The sequence below is a fragment of the Mytilus californianus genome, unplaced genomic scaffold (assembly GCF_021869535.1).
Source record: "Mytilus californianus isolate M0D057914Y unplaced genomic scaffold, xbMytCali1.0.p SCAF_3, whole genome shotgun sequence".
Taxonomy (NCBI): domain Eukaryota; kingdom Metazoa; phylum Mollusca; class Bivalvia; order Mytilida; family Mytilidae; genus Mytilus; species Mytilus californianus.
The window spans coordinates 59,140,244-59,168,175 of record NW_026262679.1 but is presented as its reverse complement, the minus strand read 5'-3'; the positions used below and the strand labels follow the sequence as shown (position 1 = coordinate 59,168,175).

Sequence of the window (27,932 nt, the reverse complement as noted above, 5' to 3'; positions counted from 1 at the left end):
AATCATACAATTCCTATGTATATTTATTATCCTAAATACAACCAAACCAACTTTGACTAAATACACCCCTTCATAGACGGTCATGGCCGGCAAGGAACAACTAGAGATAAAAAAACGATATAACCATCGGAAAGCTCTAGAAACCTGTGTGCACAATCTCGTCTCCAGGGTCAGGTGCTTGACCTACACCTTGAATCTTGATTACAGTTACAGAATTAATCACACAATTATTTTATGCAGGCACAGGAATTGTTATCTGAAAAAGAAATAGACACTTTTCAATTTCTCTGCCTTATTTTATGAAATTGAAAAAGGAAAACACTAATTAACTGGGAATTACAATTAAAGATTAACTCTTTTATTATTCTTATTAAAGCAGAGACATATATACATGTATATATGTCTCTGATTAATGTGATTCATTGTCATACATTTTAAACTGCAAACAAGGAATTATTGGAATCTGAAATAAATTTGAATTCTGGAAAATTGATAAGAAATGTATGATGAAAACTAACCATAAGTAGATATAAGATGTGGTATGAGTGCCAATGAGACAACTCTCCATCCAAGTAACAATTGTAAAAGTAAACCATTATAGGTCAACTACGGCCTTCAACAATAGCCTTGGCTCACACCGAACAGCAAGCTATAAAGGGCCCCAAAAATGACTAGTTTAAAACCATTCAAACAGGAAAACCAATAACAGGCTATTATTTAAACTTGGAATTATTTTTAATTATGGAATTTGCATAATTTCTTGTGTTTGAAATTTTTAATAAATTCCATGTTTATTTGGACTTTAATGTTCTGTGCTGCGCACAACACTTTCTATTACAAAGAAGATAGTACATTTTCAATAGAATGTACTGTGCCGTGCACAACACTATCTATACAAAATACATTGTATGAGAAGTGTTATGAACCGCTCAAAACATTATAATACCAAATAAACATGGAATTTATTAAAAATTTCAAGCACAAGAAATTATGCAAATTCCATAATTGAAAATAATTCCAAGTTCAAATAATAGCCTGTTCAATGTTCTAATCATATAAAAACCGAGAAACGAGAAACACTTATGAACCACATCAACAACGACAACCACTGAACATCAGGTTCCTGACTTAGGACAGGTGCAAACAAATGCAGCGGGTTTAAACGTTTTAATAGGTGCCAACCTTCACCATACCTGAGGGACCGTTCAATATTTATCAGATGGATAGGCCAGTGCAAAATAGGGCGGGACAAGCATTTTTTTGGTGGAAATATTTGGATGGGCGTGAACTTTTATTTACATGTATAGTGGATGGGCCAGAACTTATTTTATAGGAAAAGTTTTGCTATCAATTTTATCGGTGTGTAGGAAATTTCTTTTGCAGGCACACTAAACATAAAAGACATGGTCTCAACAAACTGGTAGCTTGGTTCATTTCTGTCAATTTTAAGGTTTTAATTAAAGAATACAAAAGCTAGAATTTTCTATTCGGACTAATTTCAGATAGTCACTTTTAAAAGTTTATATAAATTTTCAAAACCACTTGGATTTTCATATCAATTGTATTTTGACCTTATAGAATACCAGGTTGTTTGATAGTTTGGTGTATTGCTGTCAAATTTATGGATTTTATTCATAAGTAAGAAAAAAAGCTAAAATTTTCAGTTTAGGCTAAATTCAGATAGTCACCTTTAAAATGTTTTATAACTTTTTCAATTCAACTTGGATTTTCATTAAAAACTATACCTATCTCATTCATTTATTGATCTTACAGAATGTCAAGTTGTTTGGGAGTTTAGTGTATTGCTGTCATTTTTATGCATTTAATAAATAGGTTAGAAAAAAGCTTAAATTTTCAGTTTAGGTTAATACCAGATAGTCATCTTTAAAAAATTTTATAACATTTTCAAATCAACTTGGATTTTCATATAACTCTACAGCTATCTCATTAACATATTGATCTTACAGAATGCCAGGTTGTTTGGTACTTTGGTTCATTGCTGTCATTTTTATTTTCAAGAAAGAAATTATTGTCTTTTTAAAGCAATTTAGGCAGACATGTTTTTGAATTTAGTCTAAACTGAACATTTAATCTTTTTTTAACCTATTTATTAAATCCACAAAAAGGGCCCCCCCCCCCTTAAATCTGCCTTTGGGATTTAATTAATAGGTAAAAAAAGCTGCATCAAAGTCAAAAACATGTCTGTCTAAATTGCTTTAAAAATTTTTATGGATTTAGTTAATAGGTTAAAAAAGCTACAATTTTCAGTTTAGGGTAAATTCAGATAGTCACCTTTAAATTTTTTTATAACTTTTTCAAATCAACTTAGATTTTCATATAACTCTACAGCTATCTCATTTATATGTTGATCTTACAGAATGCCAGGTTGTTTGGTAGTTTTGGTGTATTGCTGTAATTTTTATGGATTTGATAAATAGGTTAAAAAAAGCTTAAATGTTCAATTTAGACTAAATTCAGATAGTCATCTTTAAAAATTGGTATAAAGTTTTCAACTTGGATTTTCATATAACTCTACAACTATCTCATTAACATATTGATCTTACAGAATACCAGGTTGTTTGGTACTTTGGTTTATTGTTTTCATTTTTATGGATTTAGTTAATAGGTAAAAGAAGGTACAATTTTCAGTTTAGGCTAAATTCAGATAGTCATCTTTAAAAATTGGTGTAACGTTTCCAAATCAACTTTGAATTTCATAAAACTCTACAGCCATCTCATTTATATATTGAGCTTACAGAATGCCAGGTTGTTTGGTAGTTTGGTGTACATTTATTGCTGACAAATTTAGGGATTCAGTGGCGGATCCAGAAATTTTCATAAGAAGGGGCCCACTGACTGTCTAGGAGGGGCTTGCTCCAGTCATGCTTCAGGGATTTCCTATGTAAGCAACTAATTTTTTCCCACAAAAAGGGGGGCCCGGGCCCTTAATTTAGATTATTCCCTTTATTTTAAATTGATATGGTATTTTGAAAATTGTATACAAATTGGATAGTTAGTTAATATTTTTTTGATTGTTAACACTAGTTTGAATAAATCTTTATGTGTTATGGTCACAAAAGGGGAAAAAAGTGGTGACCCTCAATTATTTAATAGAACAAAGACGCAAGAAGAGATACATTAAACTGTTTCAAATTTAAGAGGACCTCAGATTTCAGAAAAATATAAACTAAGTTCATTTAATAGTATGGTTAATATTTCTTCATATGTTTTATGACTTGCATGAATATTGTTAGCACTTCTTAAGCCTCTATGAAAGGCTGGCTGATATAGTATGCTATTACTTATGTCTTGAGATAATTTAATTGTGATATTGTATCTGAGGCTGCAGATATAAAATCAAATCCATACATGTATATTCATACTGGTTTTAAAATTAATAAAATGTATGTTTCTGATACACACATAAATATATATATATGTGGAATTAACTAGCACATTTTGAATTTTGTATTTATACACCAAAGTCTATTCTTTGATTTCCAGACATAAACATGCAAATATTAAAATAGAAAAAGAACCTAAATCAATTTTGATTGTCTTTAAGTTTTAGAGGGGTAAGGACTTTTATATAGTTTTTTTTAGATGGGCAAGGACTTTTTTGCAGAATTTAAAAGGATGGGCATGAACTTTTTTAATGAAATAATATTAGGAATGCACCGGCCCATCCATCTGGTAAATATTGAACGGTCCCTGAAACAATAGTGGGTCTCATTGGGGTCTAAAAGTGACGTGGGATTGCCGATTGTTTGTAAGCGTGACACGTGAAAGTCAAATTATTGTGCCGTGAAAACGTCAAATGAAGTCTGGTGGGACACGGAAATTACAAAAAAAAGAGAATTGCTTACGTACATAGTGTAAGCGGGATACGGGAATCTGACAAAACACAACATAGAAACACACTATAAAATGTCAATTGAAATGGTTTAACTCAATCAAAAGACATATCAACAAAAACAAGTGAACATACACTGAACAAATAAATTTGATCTATGACACAATGTAAATACAAAATTAATAAAACAAGGGGGTTAGATGTAAAACAATATCAGAAAGACAGCAGTAACCTTGGACAAAATGCCGCCAAATAAAATAACGTACACAGGTAAATAAAAATAATTTTGTTGTAAGTTATACATAAAGTTCATTTTACTATCACTGATATTTCAATATGAACTAACTAAGCCCACTCAGCCTTGTTTGCATGGCTAACCATCCTTAATAGGGTTAGTTTTCATCATACATTCCTTATCAATTTTGCAGAATTCAAAACTATAATTCCAAATTCCAATAATTCCTTGTTTGCAGGCTTATATAGGCAGTAAAGATTCCAAAATAATCATTTTTGCCTTCCTAAAACTTGATGATGTTGATGGATAATTGCTTAGCGTCCAGTGGCAAATTAAAATGCATTTTCAGGAAAAGAATATGTTAATGTAAAATGAATATTTACCCTGCTTTGTACTAGACCGACATGCTGAGCTGGATTTTTAACGTGCTAGTTCACAGGGTAACAGTCCGAATATAATAATGCTTAGAATTAATGAAATATAAATGCTTAGATATTGAAAATAGTGTAGAACGCCACATGCGGGGTGTTGGCTAAATATGTTTGACATGGGGTAGCGGTTTTGAAGCAGAGAAAAAGCAATCAAGGAAAGTAAAAGTATCAAAATTTCTTTTTTGAGAATTGTTAGCACCAAATACTGTATTGCACTGAAGGAACCGAACCATAATCTATTTCCATCAAGCAGAAACAGACGTTTTCAGTTTTCAGTTTTCTCAAACACCTCTCCCTAGTTTTCTGTGTTGCAAATTTTGAGACTTCATATGCATGATTCAGGATAAAAAAACTACTTTTGGCAATTTTTTCCCGTATGATTTATAAAGAAACTAATTCCTATCATAGAATTTAACCAAATGCCAGCTTCTTAGTTGAAATTTATTGGTTTTAAAGTAAATTTTCCATTGAAATGTATGTGTCGCTCGGGGTGTCATATTTTGCATCTCTGAAGGGGGAGGCATTTATTAAAACAAGGATAGATTTGCCGTCAACTCGGGCTTATCCGATAGCTTGTAATTCAAGCAGAAAAAAAATGAAGGGTCTATGTCCTGATTTTCAAGATGTAAGCCATTTAAAATTTGACAGGAAATGATTCTGTAGATTTTTCATACATTTAACATTGGCACCTTTTTTCTTTTATCAAATGCGTGACATTTTTCAATGCACCCCTCTAGTTTATTATACACAGGCGTATTAAGGAAATGTAGTCCAGCAGAGTTCTCAAAAAGTGGTGGTCCGAAGGTTTTGCCCACCGCCATATTCAAAGGACTGACTATTTTGTTGTTTTTCAATAGAACATACATATACATGTAATCTATAGTGAGGATCAGCAGATTATCTTCAAGGACTCTCTGATAAAAACCAAACGTAATATGTTGATATTTATGTATTCATGCAGACAACATTGATTTATTCAAACATTTCTTAGATTTCTGACGTTATTCCCATGACTTTTGTATGTGACCATGTATGTTGAACAAAAAATATTGGACACTGTGACTCTGAAAAGAAACTATCTCTGAACTAAAGATATTTGTAAAACAATTTTTATTGTAATGAGCATGGTCTTGACTAGCATAAAAACTACATATACATTATATTGAGTTATCATATGATTTGTGTATTCCTAGTACAATACATAATTTTACGTATGTATTAATCGGTGTAATTCTGAATTTTACAAGTTGGTTCTACAATATCATTGAAACTATACGATGGTTCACTCGGCATTAAAAGCCACAATAAATCTAAAATTAAAACTATATGGTGGTTCACTCTGCATTAAAAGCCACAATAAATCCATGATTTAAATATATATGTTAAAAGTTTAAAATTTGTATCCCCCCTTTTTTACTAGTATGACACATACTGTACAACTAGAATGTACAATTTGTTCCAGAATTTTTTGTTTACCTGGAGTACATTTGTATATAAGAAACACTGTGAAGGCAATGTATATTGAGACTATGAAAAAGGGTAGGTACATGTAACTAAACATGCTATAGAATATTTCGACCTAATTTAAAGCAATAAAGGAAACGAAAAAAATATGAGTGTCAAGCATTTAATGGCAAAAAAAGTTGTGAATAGTCCTGTTTAAACTAACTTAATTCTTGATATTTTAATGTGGCTCTTTATTCCAGGCTTGTGACTGGCAAGTTGTACTGTATTCATAATAATAAGCACCTTGGTTTTATTTAGAAATAAAAAATGGGGTATCTTGTATCAATGAAAATGATAAAAGACGTAAATATTGGGTCTGCTCTAGATGATTGTAAAGATAATTTTTAAAATAGATTTCCTGCATAATGAGGTTATATTATTTAATCACAAAATTTGTAGGCAAATCTAAGCGTACTATCACGATTGTGGGTGTTATGGTGCATGAAAATTGGTGAATACAGTATTACTTGGCTGCATTACCCACCTCCCTCCTCAAATTTTTTTTTTTTTTCATTTTTTTTTTTCATTTTCTTTTCTTTCTTTCTTTCTTTTCTTTTTTTGAATTTTCTCTCTTTCTTTTTTCTTTCTTTTTTGTTTTTTCTTTTCATTTTGTTTTCATTTTTTTTTTCTTTCCTTTTTTCTATTCATTACATGTATGTAGACAAGTTTCAAGCACATGCATTATTTTTTTCTTTCTTAAATAAATATATATATATATACATGTATGTACAGTCTTCGTAAACATGTAGAAGATTTTGAACAATTGTTTTTAGAATCAGAAATCAGTACTGGTGCCCCAACGTTCCAGTAGTTGTTTTGTTTGTTGATGCAGTGCATTTTTTGTCTTCATTTGGTTGTTTTTTCCAAGCATTTTAAATCCAGCAATCATCTTGGCTCTCTCATACTGTTTCGTAAAAGACCTGTTTTCTGGATTTTCCATTGCAAGTCTTCAGTATATTGTAAAACTTTTAACTTCTTCACCGGTTCCCAGAATTGTATCAACCAGTGTTGTTATTTTGTCTGGAAAAAATGATTTATTGATTTATAACATTAAAAAAGACTAATGATAAGACTAATGATTTGTAGATCGAACAGAGGTTTATTTTTAATATATTTTATAGTTTAATGTTGATTATCTGCATAGGCATGCGCGTAGATACGTTTACGTCGAAACGCCCGGGCGTACACATAAATTTTGAAGAAAAAAATATTTGAACCCAAATAAATTATAAGAACTGATTAAAAGCACACGAGCCTTGTATTTTTTTCTTCAATGACTTGTAATTGGATATAAAAAACAAAGTAATGTGAATTGCTATGCCTGGCTTCTGCGACAAAATGTCACAGGCAAAATTCAAGTGCATTTACATAATCTTTAATTGACAAGTTTATAAATCTATGCAATGGTTCTTACCTTAAAAGACAGCTCCAATGACCATTCTAAACAATCCATACTGACAAGCAGTAACTAATGCTAACCTGAAAGTAAAATGCTTAGTCAATCAAAATTGTTCAAAACAGAGGCTCTTAAGATCCTGTGTCGCTCTTCTTCATCTTCAACAATAACTACTTCCTGGTAAAAATCATCACGAAAGGGCAATAACTCTATAAAGAGTAAACTGACGATTTCAGTCGTGTTGACATATTTGTAGGTCTGGTCCTGTTGATCATTTTTGCTTTACAAAAGGGCAATAACTCTATAAAGAGTAAACTGACGACTTCAGTCATGTTGACATATTTGTAGGTCTTGTCCTACTTTTTTCAAGATAATAGGCAAAAACTAAAAAAAATGTGGTAAAAAAACGGCAAAAACTCCATGAACAGGTCGACTTAAGATTTAATCCAAGGCAGCTTTTTTGTAAATCTTGACTTGCTGATCAATGGTAAAAATCGTCATTGAAGATCAATAACTCCAATAACTAGTCCTCAGAAGATTTCAGTCATTTGACTTTTGTGCATATCTTGTCTTGCTTTTTTTTGTATTAAAATTTCTCTCCATCTATTTTTATTTTCAAAATAATGAATAAAAATGAAAAAAAAATGGTAAAACTTCACATTTAAGGGCAATAACTCCTTTAAGAATGTCTGACAGTTTTGACGTAATTGTACAGCAGGTAGATCTCAACATTCTGAACATTTCTTCATTTTCGTGGATTGAGGAACAATTGTATTTTTGTGGGTTTTGATTAAGTTGGCATACAAGTCTATAGAAAATTTGTACTACATGGAACATTTATATATGTTGGTCACTTATATATCCACGAAAATTGGTATCCAAAGAATGATAATAAATCCAGAGTATATGGAAATAGGTTATATATGACATAAACTGTTAACACAGATATGTCTCGTCTATTTGTTATTTTGATAATGCAAATGATGAAATTAAAATAGCAATACATTAACATGTAAGTTATGCAAATATTCAAAGTTAATGAACCATGACTGAAGGTACAGGGCTAAACAATCTCCATGGAATTGAGATGTGCCAATGTTAATACAAATGCAAACCAAATACCATTGACTTTTCATAAGTTGTTCCCTTTAAACAAACCTAATTACAAACATTAACTTGTTAACTATGTAAAAGTTTCAAAGTCAATGAACCATAATTAGGGGGTGGGGTTATATAATCTCCATGGAAATGAAACTTGCAAATGCCAATACATTTGCATACCGAATATCATTGACTAACATAAGTGGTTAATCTTAAACTGACCTAATCACAAACTAATACATGTAAACTAAGCAAAAGTTTTAAAGTCAATAGACCATGACTGAGGGGTAGGGACCAAATATTGTCCATGGAAATGAGATATGCCAATGCTTATACAACTGCATACCAAATATCATTGACCTACCACTAGTGGTTCCCCATAAACTGACCTAATTACAAACTAATACATGTAAACTAAGCAAAGTTTCAAAGTCAATAGACCTTGACTGAGGGGTGGAACCAAATAATCTCCATGGTAATGAGATGTGCCAATGCTAATACAACTGCACACCAAATATCATTGACCTACCACAAGTGGTTCACCATGAACTAGACCTAATCACAAACTAATACATTGTTGACCCTGTCGCCGCCGGAAACAGCATACCTATGTCTCGCTTTTTGACTCCGTCAAGGCCCGACAAAAATGAGTAAAAGAAGATGTGTTGTATACATCAATGTGACAACATCTCAACAACACAAAAATAAGACATCCACAGAATTAATTAAAATCTTTAAAACATTCGGTCAAATTTTGGTACTGATATGAAAAAAAACAAAATTCTGACCTCTTACATCTTCAAGCATAGAGCATATTTTATTTCCTATAAACTTATTTTATGATGAATAAATCTTGTTTAAATAGAGGAATTATATTCCTACTTAAATACTAGAAATATTATACCACCAAGTCTTACTCCCATCCATGAAAACACTGAAATCACCTAGAAAGGAATTAAAATTGACATAAATTATACATTTTACAAATCTTGTTGAAATTGCCTGCCTAAAATTTTCAATGAGTAATCTCCCAATGAATGAAACAGTCTTTCTTGCCGTATGTTGTACTAGTCTCCCCTTGAAGGAAAAATTCTCTCTGAATTTTACTTTTCGAGATTTAAAAGCTTTATTCGTGTTCCTGGAAACAATATATTGAATTGATAAATTCTTTTTTTTTTTGTGTGTGTTGTAAATGTGGAAAATAAGAAAACGGTTGTTGCCTTCTGTACTTTTATCACATATTTTTAGAGAATATATAGAAATTATATTGCCTAATTGTACTTACATTATTTCTTTAATGGCCACACATCAGACTTGGAAGATTATCAATGTAATAATCTTTCTTGGAGCTGCTGTCCTTGCTTCTTTATTTTTTTCATGGCAGACTCGCAGAGCCTCAAAGTTACCATCTTCCTTGGAACTACTATCCCTGCTCAGCTGCTTTAATTTTTTTTCACTCTGCATGTAGATGGAAATCAGATAGTTATTGTATATATGTACCACTCAGAAATAACCTAAAAAGGAATTAAAATTGACATAAATTATAAATTTTACAAATCTTGTTGAAATTGCCACTTTTTTGCCAGTCTAAAATTTTCAATGAGTCATCTCCCAATGAATGAAACAGTCTTGCCATTTGTTGTACTAGTCTACCCTTGAAGGAAAAATTCTCTCTGAATTTTACTTTTCGTGATTTGAAAGCCTTATTCATGTTCCTGGAAACCATATATTGAATTGATAAATTCTTTTTTTTTTTGGGTTGTAAATGTAGAAAATAAGAAAACGGTTGTTGCCTTCTGTACTTTTATCACATATTTTTAGAGAATATACAGAAATTGTATTGCCTAATTGTACTTACATTATTTCTTTAATGGCCACACATCAGACTTGGAAGTTTATCAATGTAATAATCTTCCTTGGAGCTGCTGTCCTTGCTTCTTTATTTTTTTCATGGCAGACTCGCAGAGCCTCAAAGTTATTTGAAGATCTATGTTACCATCTTCCTTGGAACTACTATCCCTCCTGCTGTTTTTTTTTTCAATCTGCATGTAGATGGAAATCAGATAGTTATTGTATATATGTACCACTCAGAAATAACCTAAAAAGGAATTAAAATTGACATAAATTATACATTTTACAAATCTTGTTGAAATTGCCAGCCTAAAATTTTCAATGAGTAATCTCCCAATGAATGAAACAGTCTTGCCGTGTGTTGTACTAGTCTCCCCTTGAAGGAAAAATTCTCTCTGAATTTTACTTTTCGTGATTTAAAAGCTTTATTCGTGTTCCTGGAAACAATATATTGAATTGATAAATTCTTTTTTTTTTTGTGTGTTGTAAATATGGAAAATAAGAAAACGGTTGTTGCCTTCTGTACTTTTATCACATATTTTTAGAGAATATACAGAAATTGTATTGCCTAATTGTACTTACATTATTTCTTTAATGGCCACACATCAGACTTGAAAGATTATCAGTGTAATAATCTTTCTTGGAGCTGCTGTCCTTGCTTCTTTATTTTTTTCATGGCAGACTCGCAGAGCCTCAAAGTTATTTGAAGATCTATGTTACCATCTTCCTTGGAACTACTATCCCTCCTGCTGTTTTTTTTTTCAATCTGCATGTAGATGGAAATCAGATAGTTATTGTATATATGTACCACTCAGAAATAACATAAAAAGGAATTAAAATTGACATAAATTATACATTTTACAAATCTTGTTGAAATTGCCAGCCTAAAATTTTCAATGAGTAATCTCCCAATGAATGAAACAGTCTTGCCGTGTGTTGTACTAGTCTCCCCTTGAAGGAAAAATTCTCTCTGAATTTTACTTTTCGTGATTTAAAAGCTTTATTCGTGTTCCTGGAAACAATATATTGAATTGATAAATTCTTTTTTTTTTTTGTGTGTTGTAAATATGGAAAATAAGAAAACGGTTGTTGCCTTCTGTACTTTTATCACATATTTTTAGAGAATATACAGAAATTGTATTGCCTAATTGTACTTACATTATTTCTTTAATGGCCACACATCAGACTTGAAAGATTATCAGTGTAATAATCTTTCTTGGAGCTGCTGTCCTTGCTTCTTTATTTTTTCATGGCAGACTCGCAGAGCCTCAAAGTTACCATCTTCCTTGGAACTACTATCCCTGCTCAGCTGCTTTAATTTTTTTTCACTCTGCATGTAGATGGAAATCAGATAGTTATTGTATATATGTACCACTCAGAAATAACCTAAAAAGGAATTAAAATTGACATAAATTATAAATTTTACAAATCTTGTTGAAATTGCCACTTTTTTGCCAGTCTAAAATTTTCAATGAGTCATCTCCCAATGAATGAAACAGTCTTGCCATTTGTTGTACTAGTCTACCCTTGAAGGAAAAATTCTCTCTGAATTTTACTTTTCGTGATTTGAAAGCCTTATTCATGTTCCTGGAAACCATATATTGAATTGATAAATTCTTTTTTTTTTGGGGTTGTAAATGTGAATAATAAGAAAACGGTTGTTGCCTTCTGTACTTTTATCACATATTTTTAGAGAATATACAGAAATTGTATTTCCTAATTGTACTTACATTATTTCTTTAATGGCCACACATCAGACTTGGAAGATTATCAATGTAATAATCTTCCTTGGAGCTGCTGTCCTTGCTTCTTTATTTTTTTCATGGCAGACTCGCAGAGCCTCAAAGTTATTTGAAGATCTATGTTACCATCTTCCTTGGAACTACTATCCCTCCTGCTGTTTTTTTTTTTCCAATCTGCATGTAGATGGAAATCAGATAGTTATTGTATATATGTACCACTCAGAAATAACCTAAAAAGGAATTAAAATTGACATAAATTATACATTTTACAAATCTTGTTTAAATTGCCAGCCTAAAATTTTCAATGAGTAATCTCCCAATGAATGAAACAGTCTTGCCGTTTGTTGTACTAGTCTCCCCTTGAAGGAAAAATTCTCTCTGAATTTTACTTTTCGTGATTTAAAAGCTTTATTCGTGTTCCTGGAAACAATATATTGAATTGATAAATTCTTTTTTTTTTTTGTGTGTTGTAAATGTAGAAAATAAGAAAACGGTTGTTGCCTTCTGTACTTTTATCACATATTTTTAGAGAATATACAGAAATTGTATTGCCTAATTGTACTTACATTATTTCTTTAATGGCCACACATCAGACTTTGAAGATGATCAATGTAATAATCTTCCTTGGAGCTGTTGTCCTTGCTTCTTTATTTTTTTAATGGCAGAGCCTCAGAGTTAGTTGAAGATCTATGTTACCATCTTCCTTGGAACAGCTATTCCTGAAGCTTTATTTTGTTTTTTCACTCTGCATGTAGATGGAAATCAGATAGTTATTGTATATATGTACCACTCAGAAACGTGTCTGATTCCCCCAAACGTGTCCATATGACGTCAATGAACTGCAAAATATGACTTGTTGCTTAAGGGCATCAAAAGTGTTCTGTTTATGAACGCCCAAACATATCCAGTCTATATGGAACCAAAGGGTTCTTTTAAAAAGCCCATAAACAACTTCTGCGGGAAGCCTGTAGTGCAATACCCTCATACATTATAAAGGTATTTAGGCATCATCAGAGTATATTAGTACAAAATAATTCACTAAGTAAACGATGATCTACACTGTACAAAACTAGTTAATTGCATTTTCTGTGTAATTGTTTGCTCTAAATATGCTTGAAATATTTGCCACTGGCATTAAGCAATCAACGGTCAATAGTTAAATTAAGCTTGCAATAATGCTTAATATAAACAACCGGCGTTGAACAAATTAATGCTAATAAATGACCACTGACTGTATTAACAGTGAAGCACTGGGAAAACATGCAATATAAATTGTATTAGATTTCTTAATTATGAAGTACCTCCAACTGTAATTTAAAACAATGACAATTCTATTGGTAAAAAATTAATAAACCACTGTAAGTAAAAATAGCTTATTTTGTCATCCTTTTTCTTACACTGTGTCTGTTTATTTGAAAGCAGAAGTCCCAGTGCACATTGTACCATATCTTGGATATTTGTCTATGCGGATTACTATATCTTTCCTCCAGATATCCTTAGATAGCTGCTTCGATTTATTTTTAAAATCCAACCCAAACCCGACGTCTTCTATCGTGTCCCCCATCATTGTATAGCCGTAAACTTCACAAGAGACATATAAGCGCTAAAAGTTTTGAGATGTTCTGGCGCTTTAAACTGGACACGTTTTGGGTAATAACAATTATTGGACAAGTTTGGGGGAGTGAAATCAGTCACGTTTGGGCGATTTAAGATTCTAAGGACACGTTTGGGGGAATCGGACATGTTTAGGGGGATGGAAACGTTTGGGAGTGTTGCATATATATCATGATTTCTTCCAACTACTTTTAAATATGTTCACCAAAGTTCAACTGAATCTTGAACAGTTTGTACATTTACAATTTAACTTTTTTAAATATTACTTTTGCACATATGCAGTTTTAGTTGTTAATTCTACAGGTCTTTGAAGCATTTCATATTAGTGTTGATATATCAAAGGACAGATGGGCATCTCACATCATCCTGTGGGCTCTCAGTTAATTCTCATCTGAGTTTTTGGACATTTAAGAAATTTTATTGTCAGGAGTTAGAAACCAAATTATTTTTATTCCCCCAAGTATTCTGTTGTCTGGTCACTATCTTCAGTTCCAACTTGTTTGGCTGCCATATCTAAAGCTATAGGGAGCCATGCTGTGTTCCTTTGAATTGAAAGGTTTGTCACGGTCTTTGAAGTTTGCTCCTTATGAATGGCTAATAAACTTTTAGGCCACAAACAGTCAAAATTATTACACAGATGAGACGACTCAAAAAAAACCCCAAAATAATCAACTTTTGCGACAAATTGCACAGACTGTAAGCTTACATGATTTTACTTCTTTCAGTCTTTCTTACATCACAGAGTACTAGAATGTCTTACCACAGAGTAGGTTACCTATCGAACAGTTCTATACTCTCTAGTCAATTCGGTAACATGAAAATAGATTATAACAATACATTTTTTTTAAAGAATGTATCATTAGAATATTAATTTGAAAGCTATAAATATTACAGTTGTGATTAAAAAACCAAGCAATTTTCCCAGGGGAAACTGATTTTATTATTACCTAACAAGGTTTAACCTAACTCATCTTCATCTTCTATGTACAATGGAACCATCTTCAAGCTGTACCACTGAAACTTCTAAGGCCTGCATTTGTAACAAAAACAAAAATTATAAAAGAGCGATGTGTTGGATAACTTCTGGCACAAATAATTTACCGTTAATTCAGAAACACTATTGCGAGGTTTTATTAATCTGAATAATGCGACAGGTTGAGTATTGCAATAATAAGAAACTCCAATTCCTATATCTGTATAAAAACTTTCCTGAAATTCAATAAAATAATCTTACTTTTAGTCCATAATGTAAAAATCGCAATAATAAATGCACACAATAATTTCTGAATTTACAGAGTTTGCTTTGGTAAGAGAAACACAAAAGTATGAATTTGATTTTATTACCTTACAACTATTAACAGTTTAAGTACAATTGTAACGACAAAATACATACATCATCATCTAGGTATCTACAATTAATCATCTCCAGGTCTTAAGGACTGTACTTTCGTGGTCCTCTCTCTGAGCTCCCGTCTATCTGTAATACATATTCAAATTATTTTAATATCTATCAGACAATTATTAATAAATAAAAAAAAAAAAATATACTTACTTTCCGATGCATATGTTACCTGTCCTGATGTAAATATCCTGGGGCTGGTATCTGAAACAAAAACAAAATAAGTTCAAAAATATTGAACCAAATATAAAACTTAAAAAATTTGCTACTTTAATTTTTTTTTCTTTCAAAATATCCATAAAGAAATACTGGCATTAATGGCAGCCATCATCATTGGTCAATTGCTCTTTTTGACTGTATATCATTAACTTATTTTCATTTTAAATCTATATTTCAAACAGTAATGAAGACGGTTTAATGATATAATCATTATTTCCTAAATTAATGTGCGTGTCAAATTATCAGAACTTGGTGGCTAACCAAAACAATCTGATGTATACATTTTGAACAGAAATGATTAAAATTCAACTGAATTTCAAACAATCTAAATCAAGTCATATTTTCCTAATTACTTTTTAAAAAATCGACTAAATATGTAGATAAACAAGTTGACAATCAGAAACTTTACTTTCATTCAGGTGAGACTATTAGAGAAAGGGTTTCCAAATTGTCAATGTTAAGAGACTATTTGCTGTAATAAATAATTCAGAAATTAATGTGATGCATGTTTTAATTCAAATCCTGAATTGGAGTACAAGTATACTTTTTTCATTGGAGTATAAATTTGAAAAAGAAATTTTGGACTAATTTGTAATAAATTTTCAAGCTGTTTCTCCAGGGAAAACTGATTTTATTACCTTACAACTATTAACAGTTTAAGTACAATTGTAACGACAAAATACATACATCATCATCTAGGCATCTACAATTAATCATGTCCAGGTCTTAAGGACTGTACTTTCGTCGTCTTCTCTCTGAGCTCTCGTCTATCTGTAATACATATTCAAATTATTTTAATATCTATCAGACAACTATTAATAAATAAAAAAAAAAATATACTTACTTTCCGATGCATATGTTACCTGTCCTGATGTAAATATCCTGGGGCTGGTATCTGAAACAAAAACAAAATAAGTTCAAAAATATTGAACCAAATATAAAACTTAAAAAATTTGCTACTTTAATTTTTTTTTTCTTTCCAAATATCCTTAAAGAAAAACTGGCATTAATGGCAGCCATCATCATTGGTCAATTGCTCTTTTTGACTGTTTATCATTAACTTATTTTCATTTTAAATCTATATTTCAAACAGTAATGAAAACGGTTTAATGATATAATCATTATTTCCTAAATAAATGTGCGTGTCAAATTATCAGAACTTGGTGGCTAACCAAAACAATCTGATGTATACATTTTGAACAGAAATGATTAAAATTCAACTGAATTTGAAACAATCTAAATCAAGTCATATTTTCCAAATTACTTTTTAAAAAATCGACTAAATATGTAGATAAACAAATTGACAATCAGAAACTTTACTTTCGTTCAGGTGAGACTAGAGAAAGGGTTTCCAAATTGTCAATGTTAAGAGACTATTTGCTGTTATAAATAATTCAGAAATTAATGTGATGCATGTTTTAATTCAAATCCTAAATTGAAGTACAAGTATACTTTTTCATTCGAGTATAAATTTGAAAAAGAAATTTTGGACTAATTTGTAATAAATTTTCAAGCTGTTTCTCCAGGGAAAACTGATTTTATTACTTTACAACTATTAACAGTTTAAGTACAATTGTAACGACAAAATACATACATCATCATCTAGGCATCTACAATTAATCATGTCCAGGTCTTAAGGACTGTACTTTCGTCGTCTTCTCTCTGAGCTCCCGTCTATCTGTAATACATATTCAAATTATTTTAATATCTATCAGACAACTATTAATAAATAAAAAAAAAAAATATACTCACTTTCCGATGCATATGTTACCTGTCCTGATGTAAATATCCTGGGGCTGGTATCTGAAACAAAAACAAAATAAGTTCAAAAATATTGAACCAAATATAAAACTTAAAAAATTTGCTACTTTAATTTTTTTTTCTTTCAAAATATCCATAAAGAAATACTGGCATTAATGGCAGCCAGCATCATTGGTCAATTGCTCTTTTTGACTGTATATCATTAACTTATTTTCATTTTAAATCTATATTTCAAACAGTAATGAAGACGGTTTAATGATATAATCATTATTTCCTAAATTAATGTGCGTGTCAAATTATCAGAACTTGGTGGCTAACCAAAACAATCTGATGTATACATTTTGAACAGAAATGATTAAAATTCAACTGAATTTCAAACAATCTAAATCAAGTCATATTTTCCTAATTACTTTTTAAAAATTCGTAAGGGTTCCGCGGAACCCAGTGTCTCGCCTACTTTTGCTGTTAATTGCAGGCTCAACAAAAATGAGGAAAAAAATCAATAAAAATATTCCTTTAGATACTATCTTTTGATTGTAAGAAGCTTCTGTCAAAGTAAGGTATAAATCCAGGATAGTTTATGAATCTAATAAATGTTTTAAAAACTTTAACTGCAGACTGTATTTAATGTTAACTGGAAGAAAAACTAAGTCCATTTATAAGTAAAATACGGATAAACAGGTACAAATTTTAACAAAATTTCCTTCTAGATACTAGCTTTTGATCATAAACAAGCTTCTGTTCAAAATTTGGTACAAATCCAGGATAGTTTAAGAAAGTTATTAAAATTTTAAAAACTTTAACCACAGAGTGAATGTATTGTTTCCTGGCAGAAAAACTAAGTCCATTTATAAGTAAAATACGGAAAAAAAGAAAATTTTTTTTTAACAAATTTACTTCTGGATACTATCTTATGATCATAAACAAGCTTCTGTCCAAGTTAGGTACAAATCCAGGATAGTTTAAGAAAGTTATTAAAATTTTAAAAACTTTAACCACAGAGTGAATGTATTGTTTCCTGGCAGAAAAACTAAGTCCATCTATAAGTAATATACGGAAAAAATGAAATTTTTTTTTTAACAAATTTACTTCTGGATATTATCTTATGATCATAAACAAGCTTCTGTCCAAGTTTGGTAGAAATCCAGGATAGTTTAAGAAAGTTATTAAAATTTTAAAAACTTTAACCACAGAGTGAATGTAATGTTTCCTGGCAGAAAAACTAAGTCCATTTACAAGTAAAATACGGAAAAACAGGAATTTTATTTTTACAAACTTTACTTCTGGATACTTTCTTATGATCATAAACAAGCTTCTGTCCAAGTTTGGTAGAAATCCAGGATAGTTTAAGAAAGTTATTAAAATTTCAAAAACTTTAACCACAGAGTGAATATTTGTGGACGCCGCCAACGACGATGACGACGGAATGTAGGATCGCTATGTCTCGCTTTTTTGACTAAAGTCGAAGGCTCGACAAAAAATCGACTAAATATGTAGATAAACAAGTTGACAATCAGAAACTTTACTTTCGTTCAGGTGAGACTATTAGAGAAAGGGTTTCCAAATTGTCAATGTTAAGAGACTTTTTGCTGTAATAAATAATTCAGAAATTAATGTGATGCATGTTTTAATTCAAATCCTTAATTGGAGTACAAGTATACTTTTTTCATTGGAGTATAAATTTGAAAAAGAAATTTTGGACTAATTTGTAATAAATTTTCAAGCTGTTTCTCCAGGGAAAACTGATTTTATTACCTTACAACTATTAACAGTTTAAGTACAATTGTAACGACAAAATACATACATCATCATCTAGGCATCTACAATTAATCATGTCCAGGTCTTAAGGACTGTACTTTCGTCGTCTTCTCTCTGAGCTCCCGTCTATCTGTAATACATATTCAAATTATTTTAATATCTATCAGACAACTATTAATAAATAAAAAAAAAAATATACTCACTTTCCGATGCATATGTTACCTGTCCTGATGTAAATATCCTGGGGCTGGTATCTGAAACAAAAACAAAAAAAGTTCAAAAATATTGAACCAAATATAAAACTTAAAAAATTTGCTACTTTAATTTTTTTTTCTTTCAAAATATCTATAAAGAAAAACTGGCATTAATGGCAGCCATCATCATTGGTCAATTGCTCTTTTTGACTGTATATCATTAACTTATTTTCATTTTAAATCTATATTTCAAACAGTAATGAAGACGGTTTAATGATATAATCATTATTTCCTAAATAAATGTGTGTGTCAAATTATCAGAACTTGGTGGCTAACCAAAACAATCTGATGTATACATTTTGAACAGAAATGATTAAAATTCAACTGAATTTCAAACAATCTAAATCAAGTCATATTTTCCAAATTACTTTTTAAAAAATCGACTAAATATGTAGATAAACAAATTGACAATCAGAAACTTTACTTTCGTTCAGGTGAGACTATTAGAAAAAGGGTTTCCAAATTGTCAATGTTAAGAGACTATTTGCTGTTATAAATAATTCAGAAATTAATGTGATGCATGTTTTAATTCAAATCCTAAATTGAAGTACAAGTATACTTTTTCATTCGAGTATAAATTTGAAAAAGAAATTTTGGACTAATTTGTAATAAATTTTCAAGCTGTTTCTCCAGGGAAAACTGATTTTATTACCTTACAACTATTAACAGTTTAAGTACAATTGTAATGACAAAATACATACATCATCATCTAGGCATCTACAATTAATCATGTCCAGGTCTTAAGGACTGTACTTTCGTCGTCTTTTCTCTGAGCTCCCGTCTATCTGTAATACATATTCAAATTATTTTAATATCTATCAGACAACTATTAATAAATAAAAAAAAAAATATACTCACTTTCCAATGCATATGTTACCTGTCCTGATGTAAATATCCTGGGGCTGGTATCTGAAACAAAAACAAAATAAGTTCAAAAATATTGAACCAAATATAAAACTTAAAAAATTTGCTACTTTAATTTTTTTTTCTTTCAAAATATCTATAAAGAAAAACTGGCATTAATGGCAGCCATCATCATTGGTCAATTGCTCTTTTTGACTGTATATCATTAACTTATTTTCATTTTAAATCTATATTTCAAAAAGTAATGAAGACGGTTTAATGATATAATCATTATTTCCTAAATTAATGTGCGTGTCAAATTATCAGAACTTGGTGGCTAACCAAAACAATCTGATGTTTACATTTTAAACAGAAATGATTAAAATTCAACTGAATTTCAAACAATCTAAATCAAGTCATATTTTCCTAATTACTTTTTAAAAATTTGTAAGGGTTCCGCGGAACCCAGTGTCTCGCCTACTTTTGCTGTTAATTGCAGGCTCAACAAAAATGAGGAAAAAAATCAATAAAAATATTCCTTTGATTGTAAGAAGCTTCTGTCAAAGTAAGGTATAAATCCAGGATAGTTTATGAATCTAATAAATGTTTTAAAAACTTTTACTGCAGACTGTATTTAATGTTAACTGGAAGAAAAACTAAGTCCATTTATAAGTAAAATAAGGATAAACAGGTACAAATTTTAACAAAATTTCCTTCTAGATACTAGCTTTTGATCATAAACAAGCTTCTGTTCAAAATTTGGTACAAATCCAGGATAGTTTAAGAAAGTTATTAAAATTTTAAAAACTTTAACCACAGAGTGAATGTATTGTTTCCTGGCAGAAAAACTAAGTCCATTTATAAGTAAAATACGGAAAAAAAGAAATTTTTTTTTTAACACATTTACTTCTGGATACTATCTTATGATCATAAAAAAGCTTCTGTCCAAGTTAGGTACAAATCCAGGATAGTTTAAGAAAGTTATTAAAATTTTAAAAACTTTAACCACAGAGTAAATGTATTGTTTCCTGGCAGAAAAACTAAGTCCATTTATAAGTAAAATACGGAAAAAAAGAAATTTTTTTTTTAACAAATTTACTTCTGGGTATTATCTTATGATCATAAACAAGCTTCTGTCCAAGTTTGGTACAAATCCAGGATAGTTTAAGAAAGTTATTAAAATTTTAAAAACTTTAACCACAGAGTAAATGTATTGTTTCCTGGCAGAAAAACTAAGTCCATTTATAAGTAAAATACGGAAAAAAAGAAATTTTTTTTTTAACAAATTTACTTCTGGGTATTATCTTATGATCATAAACAAGCTTCTGTCCAAGTTTGGTAGAAATCCAGGATAGTTTAAGAAAGTTATTAAAATTTCAAAAACTTTAACCACAGAGTGAATATTTGTGGACGCAGCCAACGACGACGACGGAATGTAGGATCGCTATGTCTCGCTTTTTCGACTAAAGTCGAAGGCTCGACAAAAAATCGACTAAATATGTAGATAAACAAGTTGACAATCAGAAACTTTACTTTCGTTCAGGTGAGACTATTAGAGAAAGGGTTTCCAAATTGTCAATGTTAAGAGACTTTTTGCTGTAATAAATAATTCAGAAATTAATGTGATGCATGTTTTAATTCAAATCCTAAATTGGAGTACAAGTATACTTTTTTCATTGGAGTATAAATTTGAAAAAGAAATTTTGGACTAATTTGTAATAAATTTTCAAGCTGTTTCTCCAGGGAAAACTGATTTTATTACCTTACAACTATTAACAGTTTAAGTACAATTGTAACGACAAAATACATACATCATCATCTAGGCATCTACAATTAATCATGTCCAGGTCTTAAGGACTGTACTTTCGTCGTCTTCTCTCTGAGCTCCCGTCTATCTGTAATACATATTCAAATTATTTTAATATCTATCAGACAACTATTAATAAATAAAAAAAAAAATATACTCACTTTCCGATGCATATGTTACCTGTCCTGATGTAAATATCCTGGGGCTGGTATCTGAAACAAAAACAAAATAAGTTCAAAAATATTGAACCAAATATAAAACTTAAAAAATTTGCTACTTTAATTTTTTTTTCTTTCAAAATATCTATAAAGAAAAACTGGCATTAATGGCAGCCATCATCATTGGTCAATTGCTCTTTTTGACTGTATATCATTAACTTATTTTCATTTTAAATCTATATTTCAAAAAGTAATGAAGACGGTTTAATGATATAATCATTATTTCCTAAATTAATGTGCGTGTCAAATTATCAGAACTTGGTGGCTAACCAAAACAATCTGATGTATACATTTTAAACAGAAATGATTAAAATTCAACTGAATTTCAAACAATCTAAATCAAGTCATATTTTCCTAATTACTTTTTAAAAATTTGTAAGGGTTCCGCGGAACCCAGTGTCTCGCCTACTTTTGCTGTTAATTGCAGGCTCAACAAAAATGAGGAAAAAAATCAATAAAAATATTCCTTTAGATACTATCTTTTGATTGTAAGAAGCTTCTGTCAAAGTAAGGTATAAATCCAGGATAGTTTATGAATCTAATAAATGTTTTAAAAACTTTTACTGCAGACTGTATTTAATGTTAACTGGAAGAAAAACTAAGTCCATTTATAAGTAAAATACGGATAAACAGGTACAAATTTTAACAAAATTTCCTTCTAGATACTAGCTTTTGATCATAAACAAGCTTCTGTTCAAAATTTGGTACAAATCCAGGATAGTTTAAGAAAGTTATTAAAATTTTAAAAACTTTAACCACAGAGTGAATGTATTGTTTCCTGGCAGAAAAACTAAGTCCATTTATAAGTAAAATACGGAAAAAAAGAAATTTTTTTTTTAACAAATTTACTTCTGGATATTATCTTATGATCATAAACAAGCTTCTGTCCAAGTTTGGTACAAATCCAGGATAGTTTAAGAAAGTTATTAAAATTTTAAAAACTTTAACCACAGAGTGAATGTAATGTTTCCTGGCAGAAAAACTAAGTCCATTTACAAGTAAAATACGGAAAAACAGGAATTTTATTTTTACAAAATTTACTTCTGGATACTTTCTTATGATCTTAAACAAGCTTCTGTCCAAGTTTGGTAGAAATCCAGGATAGTTTAAGAAAGTTATTAAAATTTCAAAAACTTTAACCACAGAGTGAATATTTGTGGACGCCGCCAACGACGACGACGACGCCGACGACGACGACGGAATGTAGGATCGCTATGTCTCGCTTTTTCGACTAAAGTCGAAGGCTCGACAAAAAATCGACTAAATATGTAGATAAACAAGTTGACAATCAGAAACTTTACTTTCGTTCAGGTGAGACTATTAGAGAAAGGGTTTCCAAATTGTCAATGTTAAGAGACTTTTTGCTGTAATAAATAATTCAGAAATTAATGTGATGCATGTTTTAATTCAAATCCTAAATTGGAGTACAAGTATACTTTTTTCATTGGAGTATAAATTTGAAAAAGAAATTTTGGACTAATTTGTAATAAATTTTCAAGCTGTTTCTCCAGGGAAAACTGATTTTATTACCTTACAACTATTAACAGTTTAAGTACAATTGTAACGACAAAATACATACATCATCATCTAGGCATCTACAATTAATCATGTCCAGGTCTTAAGGACTGTACTTTCGTCGTCTTCTCTCTGAGCTCCCGTCTATCTGTAATACATATTCAAATTATTTTAATATCTATCAGACAACTATTAATAAATAAAAAAAAAAATATACTCACTTTCCGATGCATATGTTACCTGTCCTGATGTAAATATCCTGGGGCTGGTATCTGAAACAAAAACAAAATAAGTTCAAAAATATTGAACCAAATATAAAACTTAAAAAATTTGCTACTTTAATTTTTTTTTCTTTCAAAATATCTATAAAGAAAAACTGGCATTAATGGCAGCCATCATCATTGGTCAATTGCTCTTTTTGACTGTATATCATTAACTTATTTTCATTTTAAATCTATATTTCAAAAAGTAATGAAGACGGTTTAATGATATAATCATTATTTCCTAAATTAATGTGCGTGTCAAATTATCAGAACTTGGTGGCTAACCAAAACAATCTGATGTATACATTTTAAACAGAAATGATTAAAATTCAACTGAATTTCAAACAATCTAAATCAAGTCATATTTTCCTAATTACTTTTTAAAAATTTGTAAGGGTTCCGCGGAACCCAGTGTCTCGCCTACTTTTGCTGTTAATTGCAGGCTCAACAAAAATGAGGAAAAAAATCAATAAAAATATTCCTTTAGATACTATCTTTTGATTGTAAGAAGCTTCTGTCAAAGTAAGGTATAAATCCAGGATAGTTTATGAATCTAATAAATGTTTTAAAAACTTTTACTGCAGACTGTATTTAATGTTAACTGGAAGAAAAACTAAGTCCATTTATAAGTAAAATACGGATAAACAGGTACAAATTTTAACAAAATTTCCTTCTAGATACTAGCTTTTGATCATAAACAAGCTTCTGTTCAAAATTTGGTACAAATCCAGGATAGTTTAAGAAAGTTATTAAAATTTTAAAAACTTTAACCACAGAGTGAATGTATTGTTTCCTGGCAGAAAAACTAAGTCCATTTATAAGTAAAATACGGAAAAAAAGAAATTTTTTTTTTAACAAATTTACTTCTGGATATTATCTTATGATCATAAACAAGCTTCTGTCCAAGTTTGGTACAAATCCAGGATAGTTTAAGAAAGTTATTAAAATTTTAAAAACTTTAACCACAGAGTGAATGTAATGTTTCCTGGCAGAAAAACTAAGTCCATTTACAAGTAAAATACGGAAAAACAGGAATTTTATTTTTACAAAATTTACTTCTGGATACTTTCTTATGATCTTAAACAAGCTTCTGTCCAAGTTTGGTAGAAATCCAGGATAGTTTAAGAAAGTTATTAAAATTTCAAAAACTTTAACCACAGAGTGAATATTTGTGGACGCCGCCAACGACGACGACGACGCCGACGACGACGACGGAATGTAGGATCGCTATGTCTCGCTTTTTCGACTAAAGTCGAAGGCTCGACAAAAAATCGACTAAATATGTAGATAAACAAGTTGACAATCAGAAACTTTACTTTCGTTCAGGTGAGACTATTAGAGAAAGGGTTTCCAAATTGTCAATGTTAAGAGACTTTTTGCTGTAATAAATAATTCAGAAATTAATGTGATGCATGTTTTAATTCAAATCCTAAATTGGAGTACAAGTATACTTTTTTCATTGGAGTATAAATTTGAAAAAGAAATTTTGGACTAATTTGTAATAAATTTTCAAGCTGTTTCTCCAGGGAAAACTGATTTTATTACCTTACAACTATTAACAGTTTAAGTACAATTGTAACGACAAAATACATACATCATCATCTAGGCATCTACAATTAATCATGTCCAGGTCTTAAGGACTGTACTTTCGTCGTCTTCTCTCTGAGCTCCCGTCTATCTGTAATACATATTCAAATTATTTTAATATCTATCAAACAACTATTAATAAATAAAAAAAAAAAATATACTCACTTTCCGATGCATATGTTACCTGTCCTGATGTAAATATCCTGGGGCTGGTATCTGAAACAAAAACAAAATAAGTTCAAAATATTGAACCAAATATAGAACTTAAAAAATTTGCTACTTTAATTTTTTTTTCTTTCAAAATATCTATAAAGAAAAACTGGCATTAATGGCAGCCATCATCATTGGTCAATTGCTCTTTTTGACTGTATATCATTAACTTATTTTCATTTTAAATCTATATTTCAAACAGTAATGAAGACGGTTTAATGATATAATCATTATTTCCTAAATTAATGTGCGTGTCAAATTATCAGAACTTGGTGGCTAACCAAAACAATCTGATGTATACATTTTGAACAGAAATGATTAAAATTCAACTGAATTTCAAACAATCTAACTCAAGTCATATTTTCCAAATTACTTTTTAAAAAATCGACTCAATATGTAGATAAACAAATTGACAATCAGAAACTTTACTTTCGTTCAGGTGAGACTATTAGAGAAAGGGTTTCCAAATTGTCAATGTTAAGACACTATTTGCTGTAATAAATAATTCAGAAATTAATGTGATGCATGTTTTAATTCAAATCCTTAATTGGAGTACAAGTATACTTTTTTCATTGGAGTATAAATTTGAAAAAGAAATTTTGGACTAATTTGTAATAAATTTTCAAGCTGTTTCTCCAGGGAAAACTGATTTTATTACCTTACAACTATTAACAGTTTAAGTACAATTGTAACGACAAAATACATACATCATCATCTAGGCATCTACAATTAATCATGTCCAGGTCTTAAGGACTGTACTTTCGTCGTCTTCTCTCTGAGCTCCCGTCTATCTGTAATACATATTCAAATTATTTTAATATCTATCAGACAACTATTAATAAATAAAAAAAAAAATATACTCACTTTCCGATGCATATGTTACCTGTCCTGATGTAAATATCCTGGGGCTGGTATCTGAAACCAAAACAAAATAAGTTCAAAAATATTGAACCAAATATAGAACTTAAAAAATTTGCTACTTTAATTTTTTTTCTTTCAAAATATCTATAAAGAAAAACTGGCATTAATGGCAGCCATCATCATTGGTCAATTGCTCTTTTTGACTGTATATCATTAACTTATTTTCATTTTAAATCTATATTTCAAACAGTAATGAAGACGGTTTAATGATATAATCATTATTTCCTAAATTAAAGTGCGTGTCAAATTATCAGAACTTGGTGGCTAACCAAAACAATCTGATGTATACATTTTAAACAGAAATGATTAAAATTCAACTGAATTTCAAACAATCTAAATCAAGTCATATTTTCCAAATTACTTTTTAAAAAATCAACTAAATATGTAGATAAACAAATTGACAATCAGAAACTTTACTTTCGTTCAGGTGAGACTATTAGAGAAAGGGTTTCCAAATTGTCAATGTTAAGAGACTATTTGCTGTTGTAAATAATTCAGAAATTAATGTGATGCATGTTTTAATTGAAATCCTAAATTGAAGTACAAGTATACTTTTTTCATTCGAGTATAAATTTGAAAAAGAAATTTTGGACTAATTTGTAATAAATTTTCAAGCTGTTTCTCCAGGGAAAACTGATTTTATTACCTTACAACTATTAACAGTTTAAGTACAATTGTAACGACAAAATACATACATCATCATCTAGGCATCTACAATTAATCATGTCCAGGTCTTAAGGACTGTACTTTCGTCGTCTTCTCTCTGAGCTCTCGTCTATCTGTAATACATATTCAAATTATTTTAATATCTATCAGACAACTATTAATAAATAAAAAAAAAAATATACTCACTTTCCGATGCATATGTTACCTGTCCTGATGTAAATATCCTGGGGCTGGTATCTGAAACAAAAACAAAATAAGTTCAAAAATATTGAACCAAATATAAAACTTAAAAAATTTGCTACTTTAATTTTTTTTTCTTTCAAAATATCTATAAAGAAAAACTGGCATTAATGGCAGCCATCATCATTGGTCAATTGCTCTTTTTGACTGTATATCATTAACTTATTTTCATTTTAAATCTATATTTCAAACAGTAATGAAGACGGTTTAATGATATAATCATTATTTCCTAAATTAATGTGCGTGTCAAATTATCAGAACTTGGTGGCTAACCAAAACAATCTGATGTATACATTTTGAACAGAAATGATTAAAATTCAACTGAATTTCAAACAATCTAAATCAAGTCATATTTGCCTAATTACTTTTTAAAAAATCGACTAAATATGTAGATAAACAAGTTGACAATCAGAAACTTTACTTTCGTTCAGGTGAGACTATTAGAGAAAGGGTTTCCAAATTGTCAATGTTAAGAGACTATTTGCTGTAATAAATAATTCAAAAATTAATGTGATGCATGTTTTAATTCAAATCCTAAATTG

General features: G+C 30.1%; 1 long non-coding RNA gene across 50 annotated transcripts in view; it reads right to left on the bottom strand.

The window, feature by feature from the left end:
• LOC127733095 (uncharacterized) overlaps window positions 1-27,932 on the bottom strand; it is a 212,907-nt gene that overhangs the window by 84,598 nt on the left and 100,377 nt on the right. For 44 of the 50 annotated variants that reach the window (XR_007996707.1, XR_007996702.1, XR_007996705.1 and 41 more), the window contains 5 exons: window positions 12,104-12,345; window positions 11,532-11,759; window positions 10,956-11,139; window positions 10,381-10,620; window positions 9,808-10,036 (listed from right to left, as the gene is read on the bottom strand). This is a non-coding gene — a long non-coding RNA (uncharacterized LOC127733095). The remainder of the gene's footprint in view (window positions 1-9,807; window positions 10,037-10,380; window positions 10,621-10,955; window positions 11,140-11,531; window positions 11,760-12,103; window positions 12,346-27,932) is intronic. The other 6 variants (XR_007996709.1, XR_007996699.1, XR_007996726.1 and 3 more) reach the window with 6 other exon arrangements.